We start from the raw sequence: 23535 nt of genomic DNA on the forward strand, positions 1-23535 counted from the left end.
TGCCTGTCTCAAATGACTACATCGTTATGCAATGCATTGTTGAAATTAATCTATCGTACAAGCAAGTTGCAACCCCTAACCCACCTTCATTGTTCAGTCCTCTTATGCGTCTGTAGCAAAACTGCTTGCTAGGAAAGTGTTCAGAGAGAGGCACACAATGGCGTTTGCTGTTTATCAGACTTTATTGCCAGGTAACACAAAGTCAGTAAGCTTAGCTTTGCCCTCCCCAACTCTGCTGCGCCAGTGCACGAGTGTAAACCAGCGTGTGATCCAGACGAGCAGGTAGGTCTCTTTTTAATTCCAATATATCAAACAGGTGTGATTAATCACCTGCACTACACCTGCGATTAAATTATCCACAGAGTCACTCCCTGAATCGCCTCCCCCCAATCCCTCCATGATTTTAGACCATCATAGTTCCCTGTTGCAGAGATCCATTCATACAAAAAATGTTCTTATGCAATTATTTGAAATGCTGGTTGTGCTAGGAGTCATAGTCCAGGCGTGCTTTCCATCCCTTTAGACTTTTTACAAAGTATCTTGAATAACTGCAGGCAAACAAAGATCAATATCTAGTGTTTTTTTTTTTCTTTTAAAGAGGCAGTATTATGAAAAAATCCCTTTATAATGGTTTTGCTACAGTGATATACATTCCTTGAGCCTCATTCAAAGGGCCCAATTTGAAAAATGTCTGTTTGCTGGCTCCTCCTACCCTATAAGAGTGTGAGATCCTCCCTTTTAAACTACTTAACAGGTAAAACAAACATTGCAAAGGAAGGTTAATATTACAGTTAATATCACAATTAATATATTTACATTCCGTACATAGATAATTAGGGTATATAGATAATTTAGTATATAGATTAACCGATGAGCGCTCAACAATCAGTTCCACTTTTAGTGGCCGTTACACCATCTTTATGGGATGATCTGACGCTTTTTGTGACCCAATGCTACGTAGCTGTAGGACAAAACTATGGATTATCGTCTTAAATGAACTATTTTTGTGGTCATAAGAGGTAAGGAGGACAAGAAAGTGATGTAGCATCTCATGTTTGAAACATTTGACTTAGCTGATAGTTGAGAGTTTACCTCCCTGCGGCGTAGGGCGAGCAGTTCCATTTTTTGTAGCCGTTATATCGCCTTGTATTGCTTTTTTAGGATGATCTGACGTGTTTATGACCCAATGTGATGCAGTGGTTGGACAAAACAATGGACTCTCATCTTAAATGGACTATCCATGTAAGGTGAGGAGGAAAAGGATGCATATGCATGAAGGCCCAAAAAATAGCCTGTTTTTAAGAGCGCTCTGAAAGTGACTTTTCAGAGGGCTAAAACTCCAGAAAACTGGCGAGCTTAGGAAAATAAACCTCAAATACTATGTTGTTGGGGTTCTTAGAACAAATGGAGATGGGTGAAAAATAGCATAATACTAGACCTTTAAATTCTAAGTTCCTTTCCCAACACATTTGATTGGAAAGAAAAGAATCACAGAAAGCCTTGACATATAATGTTATGGTTGGAAAACATAACACATGCTGGATTGTGGTTCCTCCGAGAAATGAGATTGAGCCGCTGCCTTATAGGACTAGGGCAAAAAGACAAGAGAGCTCTGCAATAACTTTACTTGGCCTTTTTTTATTTAATGTAAAATAAAATACAAGCACAAACTTGACTGGAAATCTAGCTCCGAAGCACGATATTATCTTTTCTATTTTTTCTAGAGTCTAGAAGCCTCCACCTTTGGGAAATTCCCTTATTCACTTTCATAACAAGAGAAAAAAAAATTGAAACCATTCCAAACTCTTTTTCTAAGGTCACAATTAGACTATGCATAACATGTTTTTAATTGGCACAGTTTATAAACTTCTTATGTAATACATTTTTATATTGAGCCACACACAGCCTGCAAAGAACATTCCAAAGGAAACAAGAATGACTTGGAGAAAGAACGTGACTATAGATGCACAGAAAGTGACATAGTGTGCAACAATTGGAATTTAGGATTTCACTTATTCAAATAATCATATCGACCAATATTATCCCCAGACACTGAAGGGATGTGCTATGTAGATTATTGAGTTGATTTTCTTTTCAGAAACAGTCTAGATTTTTCCTCAATTCGTAAACAAAATCACATTAATTCGATTTCAAAGAACGGATATTGAAAAAATTCCCGTAAAGTTTTTGTGTTTATCAGTTTTCTGCTAAAATAAACATAATTTTGGCCAACATACATTTTAAAGTCTAGGAAAGTTTATATGCTTTACGTCCCAAAAAAAAAACCCTGGATCCAACCATCAACATTACAAAACACAGTACAAAACTGGGCTCCAGAAGTAGAAACTGTATTTAATAGGACATTTTAGCGTATCACATATAAAAGCATTTAAATGCATATGTTTATTGTTTAGCAGTGTGATTTTTGACAGCAAATTCTTATTTAGTTTTAGTATTTTGACTGAAATGCATCTTAATTTTAGTCAAAAGATTTTTAGTCACTAGGACTGCAGTTACAGTCAAGATTTAGTGAACTAAATCACATTAAGACTTTAATCGAATAAATCTGTCACAGATATAGTCAACTAAAATAGAAAGCAGATAGTATTAATGTTAATGTGTAAAACCACACAATCACAAGTTCTGATTGGATTTCATCCAATGTGACAAAATTATAGTTCAGTTTTTATCAGGGGTGGACTGGGAACAAAGAGACACCATGTAGAAATCGTTGTTAAGTCAGTGACTCTCAACATGTGGCTCTTTATGTCTTAATTTTAAATATTTTTCCCCCAGAAAACCTTAAAAGCGAGAAACTTTTTCTTTGGCCATTTTCAAAAAGGTTCTGACACTCATGGGAGACCATGGCTGAGGTGGTAGAGGGTTGTCTTCTAATCAAGAGGTTGGGGGTTCGATCTCAGTCTATGCGTCGAAGTGTCCATGTGCAAGACACTGAACCCTAAATTGCTCCCAGTGGTTGACCAGCGCCTTGCAAGGTGAATGTGTAAACGAGCTGATATTGTAAAGCGCTTTCAGACAACTTCAGTGTGTGGATAAAGCACAATATACATTATAAATCAAGTCAATTTACTTTTCTCAGACTTTACCTTCCTTTTGCCAATAAATATCACTTTTATCCTATTTTTTGTCCTTTTTTTTGTCCACTTTAAATCCAAATAAGCTAACTTTTACCCAAAAAATACCACTTGTTTCTTTTTTTCTGACATTTTTCCTCTTTTTGTTCCACATTTTTGCCTTTTTTCACTACTGTTTGCCACATTTTGCCAATTTAAGACACCTTTTGCCATTACACACCACCTGGTTCCTCTTTATTTGCCCATTTGTTGGAAACTCTTCACTGCTTTTGGCCCATTTTAGTCACTTTTCACTCTTTACTTGCCACGTTTTTTGCCACTTTTGGACCATTTTTGAGAATCTATTACCATGTGTGCTTCCACTCGCTCGTTAAAAAAAAAAAACAAAACGTAGCAGACCGGACCGGTCCGCTTTGGGTCGACGGCCCACCGGTACGGTGCCCTGTATGGCAGATGGCCAGTCAACCCCTGGTTTTTATTAGTTTATGAAAATATCACTATATTTTGATAAAGTTTTCAATGCTGTTATAGTCTTGTTATTGTTACTTACAAAATCTATGACCAAAAACTCTAGTCAACAAAGTTGTTTAGAAGAGTCATTACTTTAAAGTTGTAAGACTGACCTTTGAATATTTTCACAAATTTCACAAAGGATTTTACAAATTTTACACCAAAAGAAAATGTGTTGATACAGATCACACAAGGAAAAATAACTAAATGTCATAAAACATAAACGAGTCCCCATGTGTGTGACATACACACACTTTTGAACCCGCTTACACACACACACGGGCTCAGATCAGATTAGGTCAGCGTGTGTAATCCAATGAACTCTCACCTCTAACATGACTAATGCTGTTAGAGCTGTCAACACAACACCAACATGCTAACAGCGTGGCTTTGCTGCCACACACAGCTCTGCGCTCCAACACCTCATATTACATTTTCCCATTTCAGAGAGCAGATGTGATTTTTTTCACACCACTTAGACAGTCTCTGCATGGGAAAAACACTCAGTGTGCTTCCTGCGTGACGACGGACATGCTTTTTTTAGTTCATAAACGCTGTCACGTGAAGAATCTCCACAGATCCCATTTACCCAACATCTGTGTTAAATCCTGAATACATCATACACGTCTGCGACAAAATGAAATGATCTTCAAAAGTCTTGTCTTTTCATGTTGCCGTACGCAGCTCATCACAACTATTTGAATGTCAGGGAAGTTCACCCAGTTCTCTCTGAAACTAGATCTGCTGCTTTTTGTACTACCTCTTGTATTGAATTACTATGCTACAATAAAAAAAAAAAGTTCACATTGACATCATCTCAGCTTTGGGCTGCAAACAAATCCAACACTGCAGTGTGTTTTACTGCATGGCTGTGGATGGCTTCGCTCACCCTCGTCTGATTGAAAAATTGCAGTGTTTAGTCTAGCCACGAAGCCGTGAAACGGCTTTTCCAACCATTTTAGTTGAGCACCCCAATCTGTGAGGTCAACACATTTTTTCCACCGTCTTTGTCTGTTACTGTAGCAGTCCCAAATATCTTTAACCCTCAGGCAGAGTTGGGGACCAAATGTGTACCTTCTGCTTATTCAGTTTTTTTAATTCCCAATATCTCGTTCAGTTTAAAGACCAATTGTATGAACCTTGGTCAGGCGTTTTCTTTTATTATCATGTTCATAATGTATAGAACAGGAGATATAGAATGTACCGACACTCCGATATGGCCCCATTGACTCCCATTATCACCAAATATTTTGGTTATACCGTTATCCTGACATAGAACAGTGGTTTTCTAATAAATACATAATAAATCTAAATTTCTACCTTCAAAATACAAAATGCACTTTATTTTGGGGAAAAAAAATGTATTTCTCATTGAAAATGTTTTCGTCTTTATGACCAAAAGGGCAAAAAGAAAATGTTTAAAAATATAATGAAAATCTATATATTTATGGTTAGGTCTGAAGTTTTTTGAAAATATCTAATGTGAAAAAAAAAATGTATATGACATTTTGAAGACACTTTTAGGGTACCGTTTTGATACCTAAGCTCAAAGAGTGTAGGTTTTTCCAATAAATGCACCTTATTTTTGGAAAAGAAAAATGCATTTGTGTTTTTTTATTGAAAAAAATTTGTTTTTATGACAGAAAGGGCATAAAAATGGAATAAAATACAGAAATATGATGAAAACTTTATATTTATGGTTAGATATGAAGTTGTTGAAAAGATCTGACATGAAAAAAACGGGGGGGAAATAATATTTACAACATTATTTACAACAGTTTTATGAAGGGTACCGTTTTGGTACCTAAGCCTAAAGAATGTGATTTACTTTTTCAAAGGTCCCCTGAGGGTTAATTGACTCTTCAGTAAAGAAAAAAACAACAATAAAAGACTCTTGCGTACAAAACTTGTCTGCATCACCTTTCTTCTGATCTGCATTTTCACGTGTATAATATCCTGCTTCCTGTTTCTGTTTGTAACCAACAGCTAAACACAGTACGGACACTATCACTGCTACAATGAGACATTCACCTCATGGATCACCTCATCAAAGTCATTCAACAGCCCATTCAGCGAAGAGGCTAAACCTGGACTTTGCACAGAGGAATACGTCACTAGCATCATTTCAAAGTAAACCTGACCCTTGTGAGTGGTTTGTACAAGCTTTTTATTGATACTCAGATCACGCACTCAATGCCATAAAGAACATGAAGGATTGTGCCATGTTGGCATATCCGGTAGTTGCCCAGAGTCATAAACCACAGGATGGTTAACACGACTGCCACAAAATGCCAGTAGGTCAGTCAGAGGAGGAGTTAAATGGAGTGAATATAACAGATACAGTGTCAGTAAGAGGACAGACTGAAACATTACAAATGTCTGTCTTTCTTAGAGCTTTTAACTTATGGAATAAATTGCCTATGGACCTGAAAGACATGTCAACTTTACTCATATTTAAAAAAATCTTCTGTTCTTAAATGTACTAGAATCTTTTTTTTTGTTTTAATGGACCCCAGGAAGATTATCAACCACCACAGTGGAAGCTAATGGGGATCCAATGAAAAAATAAACATTAAACTTTAACACATCTCTTACCCACAAATTCATCATCTATTGTAAATTCTAAGTAAAAGCCAGGATTTAAAAGATCGGAGATTCTCATGTATCCATATGTTCATAAACACATTAAATATGAGCTGATAAGAATGAGTATGAGATAACACGGAAAGAAGCCATGCTTTACTAGCCCCGCCCTTTTATACAAATTTAATGGAGTCAAAATAATTATTTAAAGCTAGCTAAACAACGGTAAAGCCCTATTCGCACGGGATTAGTTTTACCTAGGGACCACATGCAATTTGTAATAATTGCGGAGAATGTCTGTGATGTTAATTCCGTGTGAATCGGCCATGTCAGTAATTTGTCAAGTAAATATTCCCCTGCAAATGGCCTACTATATTTTGCTGAACTCCGAGGTCCTGTGATAATACTAATCCAACACCAATAGGCCTCTCTGTGATTTGGACAGAAGTGGGCGGGATCTGATGCATGATTACGCGTTGTTTTGTTTCCGGTGTCACGGTCTGAGTTTATCTCGTACTAGAATTGATTATGAGCATATGTACGCGCATGCAACCCAAACCTAATCCACTTTGAAAACAAAAATAAACAAAACTGAATTATTATTTTTTTTAACAAATTCATTTTCTGGTAGTGTGCATGTGCATATATGCTCATAATCGATTTCAGTACGAGGTAAACACAGACCGTGACACCGGGACGCATGTTTATCTACTTTTGGCGAAGAATGGAGAATGCACACAAATGATGATTGAAAAATATTCCTTTATTGTACTATTTTCCTTCTATATTTCATTGTCAAAAGAATCCCTTGATAAACTATTTGGACCAGCAGAGGGCGCTGGTAACCCAGTGGTCAGTTGGGATGCAGGTATTCTGTGCAGTGAAGAAGAGATGCGATGCGCTAGCAGACAGAGCTAATAGAAAAACGTGACTTTTACAGATAATCACGTAATATTACAGATATTCTTTCGGTGCAAAACATGTCTAAACATGAACATGTTTAAGAATAGAAGGCGGCCAGAAAGAAATTAGTAGCAGATTCCGCCCGCCGCCTCAGCATTTGGACAAGAGAAAGATAAATATATAGCGCTGTTTAAAAAAAGTACTGCGATTCAATTTTCAGAGAATCGATATGAACCGTGATACCTAATCGATTTTTAACTTCCTTACGATTAATCGTTACATCCCTACTAGTTTCTCTGAACTAAAAAAAGCATGTTTCTCTACAGCTGGCTAGCGCTAGCAGTAACAGCACCGAGCTGTGGTCAAAAGCCTGCAAAGTTGTTTTAACATCAACTCACACTGTTTCACGTTTTCAGATGCCCGTAAAATTCAGCAAAATCTCAGGGTTTGGTTATCCCGTGCGAATTCGCCACATAAAAAGCAGACGTTGGGGGGTCATTTATTTATGACATGTGGTCCCTAGGTCAAACTAATCCTGTGTGAATAGGGCATAAGACAACGAAATGGACTGGAGTCTTGGTGCAGAGAACTTGCTCGGTTGACCTGTGAGGTTAATTCTAGGTAGCCATTATGTACGTCAGGTGATTTTAATGACTCGTTTCAAAATGTGATGTAAATGACTGACAGTAACTTCACAAAGCACAGTCTTCCATAAATAGTTTTCAAAACACTCAATATGTCTAAGAAAAGTCATTCATCTACACAATGACACACAAAAAAAAAAATGACCAAAATGCTATATTACCTCCTCTAATTCTCTGTGTAACGCTTTGGAATTTCTACTGCTTGCACCAAAGTCTAAGAAGAAGACATAAAGCTTATGGAAAAAGCATAACGTTTTTGTCTGTTCAACATGAGACATCCCTGAGACTCTGAATAAAGGCGCAAGCGGGTCAGAAAATGGATGGATGGATAGATGGATGGACAGAACAATAGACATGAAGTTTATAAGTGAAGAAATGAAAACAATGTAGAGCAGGGGTTCCCAGTATGAAGATGGGATTCACATTTGTTGAAAAAAAATATTCTTGACGCTATTTACTTTGTTTTTAGTCAATCAAAGTTTTTAGGTGTCACTGTTTCAACATCCTTATTGTATTTTCACATTATACAAATGTAAAATAATGATTAAGTAATTATAATACTGTATATATTCAAATCAGAATATTTCATAAAATTGCTGTTGTTTTGTTAGTCTGACTTTAGACTCAGAGGATGTTCTGACGGCCCCTTCGTTTATTAAATGACTGAATAATTCCTTGAACTTTAGTTTGTTGTGAATGTGCATTTTTGACGTATGAGGATAAATAAATGTCTTTGTGAAAATCACCTCGCCTCATTTATTGTATTTGACAAGGTTTTGCTTGTTAAACTGCAAGTGGACTTGATGTCATTATGGGTGATATAAATCAAGGTGACAGTGATCGCTATCAAAGGGTCCCGAGCTATCAAAGGCTAAGCCAAAAAGTCAGGCTGATTTAGCCTACAATCTCTCCCAATCACTAAAAAAAAAAAACCCCAACCCCACCCAGGACTTGCATGGGTAGGGGGATCGCGAACCCCTGATGTAAAGTTTTTAGTGTTTTTTAACTAAATCATTTAAAAAAATGTGGGTTAGTTCAAAATCTGTAACTGGGGTCCCACATAAAGAGATCATTGCCAATTCAAAAAGCTATACCATTGAAGAAAGGTTATCAATTTGAATCAACAAAACTTCAGCTAAAAACATTTTCCAGATAGAAAATGATCAGTTCTACATTTGTACACTTACGTCTTTCTTTGTTTTTTAGGGTTTTGATGCAGCTAAGCTTGTAAAACTTTTCCACTAACCAGAAAACACTATTTTGAGGACTGTAATGCACAGTATCCATGTGAAAGAAAGGTCAAAACCATAAAGAAATTTAAAAAAACAATGGGTTGATGAAACAGTCTTGAACCTTGATTCTTAGTTCTTTAAATTCTATTACATCTTCATTGTGCTAAATGTTGGTTGTTCAAACATGATGGTTAAAGGTATCGTTCCTCTCTTCGGAGACTGATAACACTGTTTGAATGCTAATGATTTACCAGAGCTGAGGTCATGTTGCGTTGCTGGCAGATTTTAACCGAGATGAGCCAAACAAATGGAAAAACCTTCCTATTTGTCTTCCACTCAAACTGACCTCAGAGCACATTAAAAAAAAAGGTCTGTTTTGTTCCTTTGGCTGAGACCTGGCTTCGCATGTACCTGCACCTGTTAAAATTTAAAATTAGAAGTCCTCCGGGCTGTAGAGGTTCAATATTAAATGCTAGCATCCAAAATTGTGCCGACACGTCTCAATTTTCTAGAAGAAAAGTAACAGTTTGACAGTTGAATCTAAAAAAATTTTCATTCTCGTAGAAGATCGACTCTTTTGTCCCCGTCACTAACGGTTTCCCAGTAACTGTTGGTGTTGGTGTTACCATGGGCTCAGGGTTGTTATATTTCTGCCTAATATGAAAAAAATAAATAAATAACAGGCACATCCCACACTAAATGGAGCAGTTCAAACTAAGACCATTTTTATTCTTTTCATCCCCATGTTTCAGATTAATCTCTGACCTTTGGCTAAAAAGCTTTTCACCTTGGCATCCATTAGCTTTTGATGGAAGCTGCCAGGCTGAATAAAAGGTCTCAAAACAGCAACATTTTCCTTGCAGCTGGCTTCAATTTCTTACGTCATCTTTGCTCCCCTCTGCAGCGCATGAAGGATGTGATATTAAAGTGTGCATGAGTAATAATAATGGCTACATTGGCAGAGGAAGGCGGTGGAGAGCGGTACGCCGTAACAAAGCGCTGTGCGACAGCGAGAGGAGAAGATCTAGAGAAGTGCCACAGAAAGCTGATCATTTCACAAAGCATGTGCCGACTAAAAAGAGCACACCGTGATTCCTCATCATCATTTATGGTACGTTGCGCAGTTACGGCTGTTTTTTGTTGTTGACAACCAGGGGTTTAAAAGGTTAGTGGAAACTTTAAATACTCAGAGATTACTCCTAACCTCAAATGTTGACTTGTTCATCTTTCACCAGAAAACACTAAAATTAAGCTAAACTAGGAATAAGGCAGTTTCTACTACTTTGACAAAGAATAAAGGCTGGGATACATTGTGCGATTTTTTCAATCGTTGCACTCAGCTCCAGCTCAAACTGCTCAGACGCAGAGCCCGAATGTGCGCAGCTCACGATGCATGTTCTCACACTGGACGGACCAACACTGCTCACGCTGTACGTTCATACACAACACGTCGGGGTCTTGTTTCCGGAAATGCAACGTACAAATTAGAAGAAGAAGAAGAACACTGAAGCGTCGCCATTAAAACAGACGAAGAAGAAAAACCTGGAAGTGGAGAGACGCTCACAAATCTCAGCAAAAAGAGCTTTAAAAAAGAAAAGACGGCGATGTGATGGACCAGGAGCTGGCTGGGCAATACAGTCCGTCAATTTTACAGTGGTCCTACGGTGTTCGCGCATGCGCAGTGTGAGCGTTTACGGTAAGCGACTGGATTTCAAACATGTTTGAAATCCTTACGACCCTACGATTGCTGATCGGGAGCTGGTCGTGTGGTGTTAATCGCTTCTCGTGACCCCATGTATGCTACAGGATGCACGACACACGATCTAGCAGAGACTCGCACGATCCCACAAAATAGTAGCACGAGTCAAAAATTGGCTCAAAATGGGCCAAAAATCGCACAGTCTACGCCTGCCGTGACTAATAACGCAAGTGGCTCCTCCAAGTTTCAAAAGTACAAGGCAGTGAAGACATGCACTCGTTCGTCGAAGGATCGCTGTTCCCCGTAAACCTCGTCCTTTATCCAGGGTGTGACCGGACGGCAGCGCATCGACGGGACAAGGCGGAAACACCCGCTGTGACACCAGCGGCAGCAGCGGCAACAGCAGCCGCACACGCGCACATGCAATGAAAGAAACCTTTTACATACCACTGTGATACCCTAGTACTCCGTCCTGATTTGTAAATTAAACACAATGTATGTTTGCTGTACTCTTAAGCATCTAGTGGAGTTTTTCCTTTGCAGTGTGACCTTTTATTTTATCCTTAAACTTCCTCAAGGTTTCTTAAGGTAAAATGCGTTATTTTGTACTTTAATATTCTTACTTAAACTTTATTTTGGAATTTTGAGTTGAAGAGCAATAAACGGATATTGCAATGTTAAGGAATTCATGTTTTTTTTTTTTCATTTTAGATATGTAAATCAACATGTGTAAATTACTTTTAGTCAATTAATGGGGAGATAATCGATAATCAAATTGAACTGGAAAAATTAATCGTTAGATTAATCGATGCATCGAAAAAAATTATTGCTAAATTAATTGTTTAAAAAGTAATCGTTTATCCCAGCCCTATTTATAGTTTATGAATAGCTGTAACATGTAGAGAACTGTAAATTTGCTTCTACGTTCATGGTGTAACAAGCTGCAGATGGGTGTGAATGACCCTGTTATAACCAAGAGTGAAATGCTCAGTTATTATCCGTGTTATTCCACAACACTCTCCTGAGCTTTTGTGTGCCAAACACGACCGTGTTTACAGCAAATAAAAATACATAAAAGTATGTCTATCCCAACAATGCTTATTTGTGTCCTATCAATTTATTAAAGTGGAAGATGCACTTATAAGCAAAAAGTAGCAGATATTTACATGGCAGGTGTGTGGCATCGCTCAGTACTAAGGAAAATAATTATGCTCAGATTGAATAAAAGTAGCTGGTCATTCTTGATGTTTAGTTTACTGCAGAAATGGGGGAGGGTGGGGGCTAATGTAATTTAAAAAGTAGGAATAATTGGTTAAAACTGGTGCATAATGGACGTGACAAAATGTAAATGGGGTTAAATTGGCGAAAATAAGCATGAATTATCGTGAAAAAAGATAAAATTACCAATAATGGATCAACATATGCAACATTAGGTGGGAAAAGTGGTGGAAGTATTTGTAAGGGCCGGAAATGTCTTGAAAGTGGAAAGAAATGTGCAGAAAAAGCATTGAAATTTGATGGTGAAGTGGCAGAGATGGGAATAATGTATCAAAAAGGCATTAAACAGAGCAAAAAATATGGCAAGAAAACGTTTGTTGGAGTTGCAAAAAAAAAAAAGGGTAAAAATAAGCAAAAATGAGCTCAAATTGTTGAGAAAATATTCTTAGTTTCTTGAAGGCATCTAACAAACCCCTCCCAGTGTCTCTAGACCCCAAATGGGGTCCTGACCCTAAGGTTGAGGAACCCAGCTTTATAGTTCTACGAGCATTACTTTCTGTGATCAAATCTTCAAAGAATGACTCAAAAACGTGTAATGATCCGAAACATGGCCTCAGTAATTGGTATTGATCATTAAAATCCTGTCAGACTGTTCTTAGTTCCAATCCCATAAACACGGGGCATTTAGTAAATCTACCTTGCTCAGCATTTTCGCTGTAGCTTCTGCTCTGCTTCTGACTTGGCAAATAAAAGCCCAGAGGAAAACCTTTACTGAGGGACCTCAATCAGTCTCCATCCCCTCGATCGATACCCATTAGTCTGAGTGTGTGTGTTTGAGCGCACCACATCCTCTGTGAATGGACCTGAGTCATAAATGGGAGCTGGATCCGATTTCTCTCTCTTCTTCATGTCTAATACACACACACGCACTCGCACACACACACACACACTCACACAGATGGCCATTCAAAACATACGACCCTGTTTATGAACGACCCGTTTCAGCCTCTGAGCACTCAGTCACGTGCGCTCTGCAACCAGGGTCGTAAATTTAGTACTTTAAATTAACATTGTAGACTACCAACCAACCAATCAGTAATAACTGTACCAGCTCCACAGTAAATCAGCCCCTTAGTCATCAGGGTAGGCAAAAAGATGTTTGAAGTAGAATAAGTAGATGACTGACAGCGTGCCACAACAAAACTCCCTCCTTACAAGTGCTAAGGTATTAATTCCAAACTAGAAAACCACGGGAGGTTTGTTATTTTTCCGCTCTCTTTTATTAGTTTACATCAGCACAAATAGGCCAAACAGGACAAAACAAGACTGAGAAGGAGGAGGGGCTAAAATTAGTGCTGAGTGATGTGCCTGGAAGGAAATGGATCACGATATAAATGTTTCATATCAGTCGATATCGATAACTATAGATTTGTTTTTTTTTACCTATTCTAAATAAAGACCAATATACATTTAAATGTAATCTTTAACCTTTAAAAAAAGAGATCTTCGAATTAATAAAAAAAAAAAAAAACTATTAAGATCAAAAATCAATTACCGTATTTTTCGGACAATAAGGCACACTTAAAATCCTTTAATTTTATCAAAAATTGACAGTGCGCCTTATGTATGAAATTAATATGTCACGATACACGCAACAAAGCTCACGATACCGATTATCTCACGATATGACAATACTGCGATTACCGATATATTGGTCAGAAATCAATCTACGATAATCTATGACATAAGATAAAAAAGATCAAGTGAAATAATACAATTTTTACTTTACATCTCTGAAAGGCAATAAATTGAAAAAGTGTCTTATGAACAGTGACACTATTTTAGTGCAACATTTCTGTAAATAAGTGTCAACATACCAATGTAAACAAAAAAGTATCTCCAATAGTGCATTATAGTGCAATATTACAGTAAAAAATATATTGGTTCCTGATTTCTGTGAAGACGTTACTGCACATTTTAGTGAAAAAGCAGAAAAGGTTTTGAAAAAAAATTTAAAAAAATAAATAAAAATCGATACTTAGCGGGAGCATATCGATAATTAATCGTGCGGAAAAATATTGCGATATATCGCCGTATCGAGCTCTCGTCACACTCCTACTCAAGACTAGGACAAATAGACTAGGCTCCTCCTACCCTATACAAGAATGTGAGCTCCTCCCTCTCAAACTACCTCACAGGTAAAACAAACATAGCGAAGGCAGGTTGATATCACAGTTAACATCACAGTACATATCGCTACGTTCAGTTTAAGGATAATCCAAAGCGCAGCATGAGCGCTCACAATCAGTTTCATTTTTAGCAGCTGTTACATCGCCTTATATCACCTTTATGGGATGATCTGACGCGTTTGTGACCCAATGCAATCGGACAAAACAATGAACTATCATCTTAAATTGACTATTTCTGTGGTCAGAAGAGGTGAGGATGATAAGAAAAACGATAATGATTTACTCTCCTGCTGCTGTGAGTGTTTATGCCTACTCATGCATATGCATGAAGGCCCAAAAAAAACATGCAAGTTTGTGAAAATAAACCTCAAATACAATGTTGTTGGGGTTCTTGGAACAAATGGAGATGGGTGAAAAACAGCATGATACTGGACCTTTAAATAAATGCTTCATTAAACAAAATGTGCAAAGTATTTTGTAATAATAAATCAGTGCACACCGGAGGTAAAACTAACATCTCTGACATGAAACAAATAGTAATATATCAGTATTAAACCGGCAAAAAAAAATAAAAATGTAAATAAAAAAATAAACCGAAAAATATGTAGCAATATACAAATAGAAATATAAAAAAACATGAGGTTGTCTGATAATCTGGCATGGAACAAAACCATGGAAATGTTAAACCATCTTATGAAAATAATAACTCACAAGCACTATTCAACCATAGCTTCACTGCAGGCTTTAGGGAAGGAAAACCAGCTGGTTCATCATCTCTGAGGCTGCCCTGGTACATGTAACAATATTGGCCCCAGTACTTCAAATCATTTTAGTGGGTGAAACTTCAAACTGCTACAGTGCAAAGCTACAGTTGATAGGCTAAAACCAATCCTCTGCCTACATCCCCCAGAATGCCTTGCGGTTCTGAGTCTGTTTCCCCCTCGAGTTTCTTTCTAAAGGAGTTGAGTAAAATTATCTAGCACATATATTTTCTATTGATATTTATCACATCTACGTCATGATATACTGTGCACTGTTATTGTTTTATCACCCACGCCTAGCTTAAATAGTCAGACGGAGTGAAGAAAGTTGACAGACCAGGATTGAGAAAGAAAGAATAAATGTTGAACAGAGAGATGGTAAAAGGGAGAGGGGGAGAGAAAAAGCCTAGAGCCCTTGGCAACTAAGACACTCAAACCTATGCATGTCAGAACATGACTACCAGATGTACATAGAGGAAGCTTACAAGGAAAACAAAAAATAGAGTGGGGGGACTCAATGCAACACATGGCTCATTTTATAAAAACGACCTGCAGTGGGCTTCCACCTCTGGTTTTAGTCCCCTAATCCAGAATAAGACTAGTACGGAATACGTAGAACGGTTTGTGACCCAGATATCATTACCATCAAAACTCAAATTTGAGCTAAATTGGTGATTTATGAATCAATGCACGATTTAAAGGACTGTAAAAGAACTTTAAGCTATAACCATCATTAGACAGTCATTTGAACTAAGACAATGACCACAAAGATTTGCATCTGAAACCTAATATCATAATATTGTATTCAGGGAGGTGCACTGGGGCTTAGTGGTTAGCACGTCCACCTCACAGCAAGAAGGTCCTGGGTTCAAGCCCTGAGATGGACACTTGGGTCCTTTCTGTGTAGAGTTTGCATGTTCTCCTCTTTTGTGTACCATAATTTGATGAACAAAATCTATTAGCCAAAACAATCTGTGACCGCAGGGGGCGACAGTTCCAACTCCGCTGCTTCATAGGATCGTAGGTTACCAGGATCAAACTGCTGCTCAGGGCAGCAGTATAAGTGATGGTGTCACGCCAAGAGCTCAGAGCAGCAGTTTGATCCTGGTTGCCTGTACTTACATGCACGGAGCTCTTCTTCTCTTCTACACCTACACCTATCACAAGTGCTTATTGAAAAAAAATACACTCCACTGGTAACTCCACCCATGGACTCCACCCCAACCATTGTTTTTCTCGCTAGCGAAGGAGTGATGGCTACCGGTAAAACTAAATACAGAACTTTCCTGCTGCCGGTGCCGCACCTCCACAATGAACGTACACTGTAGTGTAAGAACTATTTGTTCATGCGGAGATGTACTCTGCTCTTGGAGTTCTGAGATAAACACAGGCCTTGAAGCGTTGAGACGGACTCACAATAACAATATCCGCTTAAATATCAATGTGTTTCACTGTAATGTGCAGTTTTTTGGCTGAAAACAATAACAGTGTGTTGATAGCAAAAATAAAATAACTTTGGTGATCACTGATCACCCTGTAAAAGAGCAAGACATGAAGTGAGTCAGCGTCTATTGACACGCACTCATGAATATGCATAAGTAGGCCCCAAAACACCCCGTTTTTAGAACTGCTCAGAAAGTGACTTTTCAGAGGGTTAAAACTCTGTAAAACAGGCAAATTTGGGAAAAAAAACCTCAAATACTATGTTTTTGGGGTTCTTAGAACAAATGGAGATCGGCACAAAATTGCATAATATGTCCCCTTTAAAAGATGTAATGAAATTAAAATTCTTGGCCGAAAACAAAAATGAGGAAACCAAGGCCAAAAACCGAAACTCTGAAAAAAATGCTTATGCAAAGAGTACCATCTTGTTTATGGCTGTGACTGTGTATTAACCTCGCTAAAATAAACTTTATCTTATTTTAGTGAGGTTCAATTTACGCAAATACATTACTAATTAATTAATTGCATACATTAATTACATGAATTAATATTAATGGTTCACTCTGTCTCAAAGTCGTTGAGATACATCAACAACGCAGACACATTGGCTCCTATCAAGACACAGTGCACTGGTTGTGGTGTTTACTCGCCTCTTTGCCACATCCTGTTTCAAACGGGTTGTTTTGGTGAAAAAAGTGTTTCGGGTGAAAATGGCCCAAAAGTGCATTTTCGGCTGAAGAATTTCAGTGGCCGAATTTTTGGTGCATGTATTCAAAACATCTATTAAAATATCTCAATTCTCTTCGAGCAGCAATCCTTTAAGTTCAAACTAACACATATTTAGGTCAAATATCTAGGACTAAACACTGTCTCTCAGCTCATCTACCTGCCATCCAGGAACAAAAAGGATGTGGTTTTTTGAAGAGCGCCAAAAAGAGCAGACTGAGACCAACTCAGATGGGTACGGTTCAATTCAGAGTCGTTTCTGCAGGTTTCTCTGAAATTGCCAACCTCAACTATGATCTGTGTGATCAACAACCAGTACTGGAAGTAGATGTTTTTTGCACGAGTAACTTCCTTAGAACGGCCACTTTGCACTTGTCTCTCTGGTGATAATATCTCTATGCTTTATTTCCATTTCATTCTCTAACATTAATGTAATGACATTAGCAGTTGGATGGACTGACAAAATAAAAAGTATTATGCGCTTTTCTTGTGTGACAGACATAAAAAGACAAATGTAATGTCAAGAAAAAAAATCTGCACTTTTTACATCATAGCACTTCTGTATTTCCCATTTTTCAACACATTTGGTGGTTTATTGTTTAGTTAAAGTGCCCAAGCTCGGCAAGCTGCTAACTATCATCACGTAGAAAACCTTTATTTTAACGATGATGTGCAGAATATAATTGCATGCTCAATAACCATAACCTCATCTCACAACTACAATAGTGGAATACACTTTGTGCTTTCGCTGCAGAGACTATTAAACATTATTGCCAGACTACTGCAAAATAAATGTCTTTTTGTGGGTATAGGACTAAACCAACAACAGGACAAATACACACATATCATGCAGTTTACTTTTAGACATTCTTATATATATATAAATTGTATTTCATATTTTCAACAGCAAGTTACAGATAATATTGAACATACATTATTGGCTGCAGTTTTTGTCTTTTCAGAAACAAAAACCATGACAATCACATTAAAGCGTAAATAAAAATAAGTCAGCAGAAAAAAACAACAAAAAAATAAAACAAACAACTGAAAATACCAATCTATATGTATATGAGAGCGACAGTAACAGACCACAAAGAAAATAAGACAGTCACGGATACTCTATCAATTAACCTATTATGTTGGAATGCCACTTATTTTATAGTTTTCTATGTATTTCAGAAATGGCTGCCATGTTTCATTGAATTTTGAAATTTAGCCCATTAGTGAACAGTAACACTTCATTTTTTCGATATGTAAAACTCTCATTACATCAGTTATTCATTGGTCATGAGTGGGGGAAGTTTCCTGTTTCTACCTTAAGAGGATGAGGCGCCATTCCAACCAAGAGGCAAAGGTTATTGCATGAGAGCACAGTTTTGGAATAGTGATATTTTGAGGCAACACAACCAAAGAGTGGAGTCAGCGCATTTGGGGCAAGTTTGATTCTATACGCCTCTGACAGTGTGTGAAATATTGATGTCCAATAATTGGTCAAATTGGGACATAACCAAAATGTATGGATAAGTGTGCCAGTGTCCGATTTACAGCGATTGCACAGCGGGTCAGTACCTGGGTTAAATTTGGCTAATTTGTCCTTAGAGATGTGTAGACGATGAAGAACTTTAAATTGAAGGAGGCCATGTCTAGCACAAAACAGAAGATGAATGTAATGTACTTTCCGTTGCATCGCCTCCCAGAGATCTTTTTACCAGTGTGATCTTATTATTGCGAGAGATGGGGATTGCGACCATAACAGAATTATGTAAATTTAGGAATATCAACATCCAAAACGTCATCCGAGGTTGCTGACTCTGCAATATTCGGAAAAGAGGGACATCTACTGCTTCTAAAGTTATGCATTTGTAGATACCGAAAGAAATGCGTCCGGGAATATTATGTAATTCAGTTAACTGTGCGAATGATGACAAATTTCCGTCGACAAAAAGATCCTTAAATGAATGTAACTCTAAGTTGATCCAGATTTTGAAAGCAGAATCAACTAGGGATGGTGGTAATGTGATTTGAGTACAGGGGGGCTTTAATTGACATGGTATGTAAACCAAATGTCTTTCTACATTGAACCCAGATTTCAAGAGAATCATAGAGCAAGAGGTTGGGTTCATTCAGATATAATTCCAATGGAAGTGCTGAACTTAACAATGCTGGTAAGGAGGTTTTCCCACAACCAGCTGACTCAGTTGTGGATCCACGACGGAGTCTTAAGCGTTGAGTCACCAACCCAATAAAGGATATTCCGCATATTTGCTGTCCAGTAATAAAATTAGAAGTTAAGTAGGGAAAGGATGCCCCGATGGCCTAAGTCTTTGCATAAATTCCTTGCGGATTCGCAGAGACTTTATATTCTAAATAAATGCTGAAATAAGTTTGTCAACAGCCAAAAAAAAACTTTTTGGGATATAAAGTAAAATACATTGAAAAAGGTAAAGTTAATTTACATTTTAACTGAGTTAATGCAACCAATTATTGATAGTGGTAAATTATTCCATAAATGCAAATCATTTTTTGTCTTATCAAGCAGTGACTCAAAGTGTTCTTTATAAAGTGATTTAAAGACTCGGGGAACCTTGATACCCAGATAAACTAAATAGTCAGATTTTACTTTAAATTGAAAATTTGTTAAGAAAATGTAGTCTGCTTTTAATTTGTAACACGAGACACGACTAAACTGATCAAAAATGGTAAAGACATAAGGAACAGAATTCAGAGGGTCAGATATGCAGTAAGTAACAGAAGATCATCCGCATATAGGGACAGTTTATGTTCCTGGCCTGTTCTACTTTTAGACATTCTAAATCCAGTTTCAATGTCACATGCAAGCAAATGGCAGTTTCCCCAAATTTTAGCGGAATAGGTTACATTCTCTGTGACAAAAAAAGATGTGGCGGTTTATTCTCCTAATAGAGATTATTTCAGTGTCTACATATTCACGAAACTAAGTTATTATTTAAACAATAATACCAGTATAAAACCACATTTCTAAACAGTGGATATTGCATCAGCTTGATGTATTGTAATAGGACTTTACGGCAGCAGCTTCTTACCATCAACAAAACCTACATAGGTGTGGTTGCGAGGGGGTGAACAGAATGCCTCCAGCCTCTTTCCTAAAGAGGAAGTCATCAGGATCGGCTCAACGCAGACACCGAGTTTTCCTTTGTGGCTTATTATCGCACAAGACACAAAACCACTGAAGCCAGAGGCTGACTGACAGCTCGCTGCATTCCCGTTCTTGTTTACATTCTTCTGACTGTATATCAAAATCAAAGCTCTACCATAACAATCACACACACACACACACACACACACGCGACCGTGAGCCAGAGCAGCTGTGAACTAGCTGGTGAACAGAACGTCACCCATATATCATAGTTTGCATGTTTCAGACTAAGTGGGCATTTGTTTACCACCAGATGATTTTGGGAAAACTTATTTTTTATGTTAGGAGTGAAAAACTAATAAACAACATGTTATTTTAAGACACAGAGACAAGCTACAATGACCTCATGTAAAGAATTTTCAGAAGAAGGAGTCGCATAAAGGAATATTATTTTAAATCCCAAGAAACAGTCATCTTTATACCATAAATTAAAATAGATCAGATTATTTCATATATTCCCAAAAAAAGGATTTTTATGGATTTTAAGAGACTGTCACCCAAGAACCAATGCATATATGTTACTAATCAGTGATTTAAACAGTCTATATACATAGCTCAAAGCTGATCAAATTATATGGAGCTGAGGGACAATGCAAAGTTGTTTACTGAAGGCCCCAACATGTTCGAGCCTGAAACCCTAAAAAACTTTTTTCCAATTTTAAGGAGCTGACACGTCCACCAGATCGGATGTAGAGCAAATGCTTTTTGTATATTCTGAGAGAGTAGGTGGAGCTGTACTATACCAAATTTTAGTTTCCTATGTGTTGTAGTTCCTGCAATATTGGAAGCTGAATTGGAAGAAAAATAAGGACGAGCGAAACTAGATTTACACTATGCCAACTGAATTATTAAGGAACAATTGGTAAAAAGTTTCAAAAAAATGTTGAAGTGCATGGGAGGTAGTAGGTACTGTAAATGTGTTGAAATGACATGGAATGACCCAAGTGTATCTTATCAAATCATTCAAAAAAAAAAATCAAACATAGAACTGAATCTCTGTACAGTCAGTAAGTTGATACTTAACAAAGGCCTAAGACTCTACATGGGCAGTAAAGGTAAAAAGGTACAAAAGCTTGTTGGTTAAAATGGTGTAGCACTACCTGCAGCTAAAGAGAGATATCTGGCATAATATGGAAACAAAGCCCAAAGGCTCACAAGTACCATCACGCCAAAGACCCACAAACAGGCTCAACCAGAATCAGGGTTCTTGTTGTAAACATGTCCAAAAAAATTAAAAATTTAACTCATTATTTGCCCTAAAACTTCCCTTTTACCAAAGTAAACAACTATGAGCATCAGATGAGTATACTACACAATATCACCAGAAGTATTCAGACACCTCTCAAACTATGAGAGGTGGTGTAATCTCTTCATTACCCCAAATGCATTTAAAACACTTGACATTCAAACTGATTTTGTAAGAATCTTTGAGGATCACCACTCTCAGTCGTTCGTTCACTCGTATGGTAAGAGTTTGCACCCCTAACTTCAAGGGGCGCTACTTCCTGCTTATAGGTGTTACTTCCCTGTGATAATTACAAATAAGGAAATAGGTTTAATAGATGGTTCCAGAGAAAGAACACCAACATGTGCATCTGGCCTTTCACACCTGTGATTAAACCATACCGTTACTCTATTTATGATAACAGCAACATCCTACAACATCTGATCTCTGTATAACCCCTGCTGGAACAGATATCAGTTATTTGTTTATGCATTTTAAAGAAAACCGACATTGGTTTTCTGTTGTGTTTCACCAATGGTTGTATTAAACAAAGCAAAAACAACATCAACAGACCCTGAAGATCTCTTGACAACCAAGCATGCACACTAGTGCACAAATCGCCAACTTTCGGCAGAGACAACAGCTAGTTTCACTGCTTCAAAACACATTGGTACAAGGCAAACAAGTGAACTAAGGATGGACACATACAGTGTTTGCGTCTTTCTTTTAATCTGACTTTTAAATAGGGGTGCCCCGATCCGATATTAATATCGGATATTGGTTCAAAATCAACCAGAAAACAAATATCGGATTTTATCGGACTGCATCTAAAATCTCTGATATAAGCGCACCGATAAGTTTTTGTTGTTTTTGTCCCCGCCGTCAGTAGTTCCCACCATATACTGACAGTAAAATATAACTGAAGTGAACTTAAATTGTTGACTATTGTTCTCGGTTTGAGTAACATTGCTTGATCAAGCCTTTTCTAACATTCCACATTACAAAATAAGTAATAAAAGTATGACTTATTTGTATTGGAGCGGTATCGGCCAATACCCAAGGATGCAATATCGGTATCGTATCAGAAGTAAAAAAAAAAAGTTATATCGGGACATCCCTACTTTTAAACAAAATATGTGTCTGCTGTGGGCATTTGCTGTCAATATACTGTTCAAAAAATAATCACACATGAAGAAAAGTGACATTGGCCCTTTTTTGGGGGGGCTTGTTTCCATCACAAGATTTGGTATTATTGAGCTGTGCACATTGCAAAGTGTGTTTAAAACACGTTTGTTCAAAATCACTGCCTGACCTTACTGGAAGAATGGTCAAGAGCTCCCAGAAATGCATTCCTAAACCTGATGAACAGCCTTCACAAACAAGTTGAAAGCTCTTAAAAGTGGCCAATGTACATAATTTAGTGTTTCCATAATGGTAAAGGAGTTTTTGCAGTGCAGGACCCCCGTTTACGATCCATTGTTGTAGTCAATCAAATCACTACAGGCCCATGTAGGGAATTTGTGATAAATTAGCCTACTTTGCGAATGTTAGCAATATAACTAAATCCCTTGGCTGTAACTCTGATGTTTGAACTGTGTATTTGTTGGTTAGGTCGGGGTCAATTCTCCGAAAGTGTACGGAAAGCCCGCTGTGTTCCAGGGGAGAACGTTGGCCTCCACAGTCCGAGGTCCTGAGCTAGCTTCCCCGGTACAGTGCAGTGCAGTGCACACCCTGAGCTATGGCTCTCCGTGCCACGCCGTGTATTGTTTACATAGCTGAACATGTAGCGTTGTGTTATGACAGCGCGGCACACGGAAAACAAAGAGTTAGCGGGGCTCTAATAAGTCCACACACGCACATGTTGACCCGTGCTACCAGCCGCATACAGCGGTATACAGTCAGTACACTACACCGGCTTTGTCACTGCCAGGCCAGCGGAGCTAAGCGGCTAACAGTCGTTAGCAGGCAGACAGGATTCACCAGGGATTGACTGGGTTACAAAGCTAGCACTGTGTCCATTGTCGGACAGCCTTAGCCAGATTCATTTTTAAAATATATGATTTATTTTTTTTTGTGTACACTTAATAATAATGTACTTTTTTTGGAACACCATGTTATTATAAATTATA

At 37.8% G+C, this 23535-nt stretch overlaps 1 protein-coding gene across 6 annotated transcripts in view; it reads right to left on the reverse strand.

Annotated features, from left to right (window-relative positions):
* The window catches only part of LOC114471872 (triple functional domain protein-like), a 145821-nt gene that overhangs the window by 120826 nt on the left and 1460 nt on the right, over positions 1-23535 (reverse strand). The window lies entirely within an intron of this gene.

The sequence above is a fragment of the Gouania willdenowi genome, chromosome 11, assembly GCF_900634775.1.
Source record: "Gouania willdenowi chromosome 11, fGouWil2.1, whole genome shotgun sequence".
In the NCBI taxonomy this organism is placed as follows: domain Eukaryota; kingdom Metazoa; phylum Chordata; class Actinopteri; order Blenniiformes; family Gobiesocidae; genus Gouania; species Gouania willdenowi.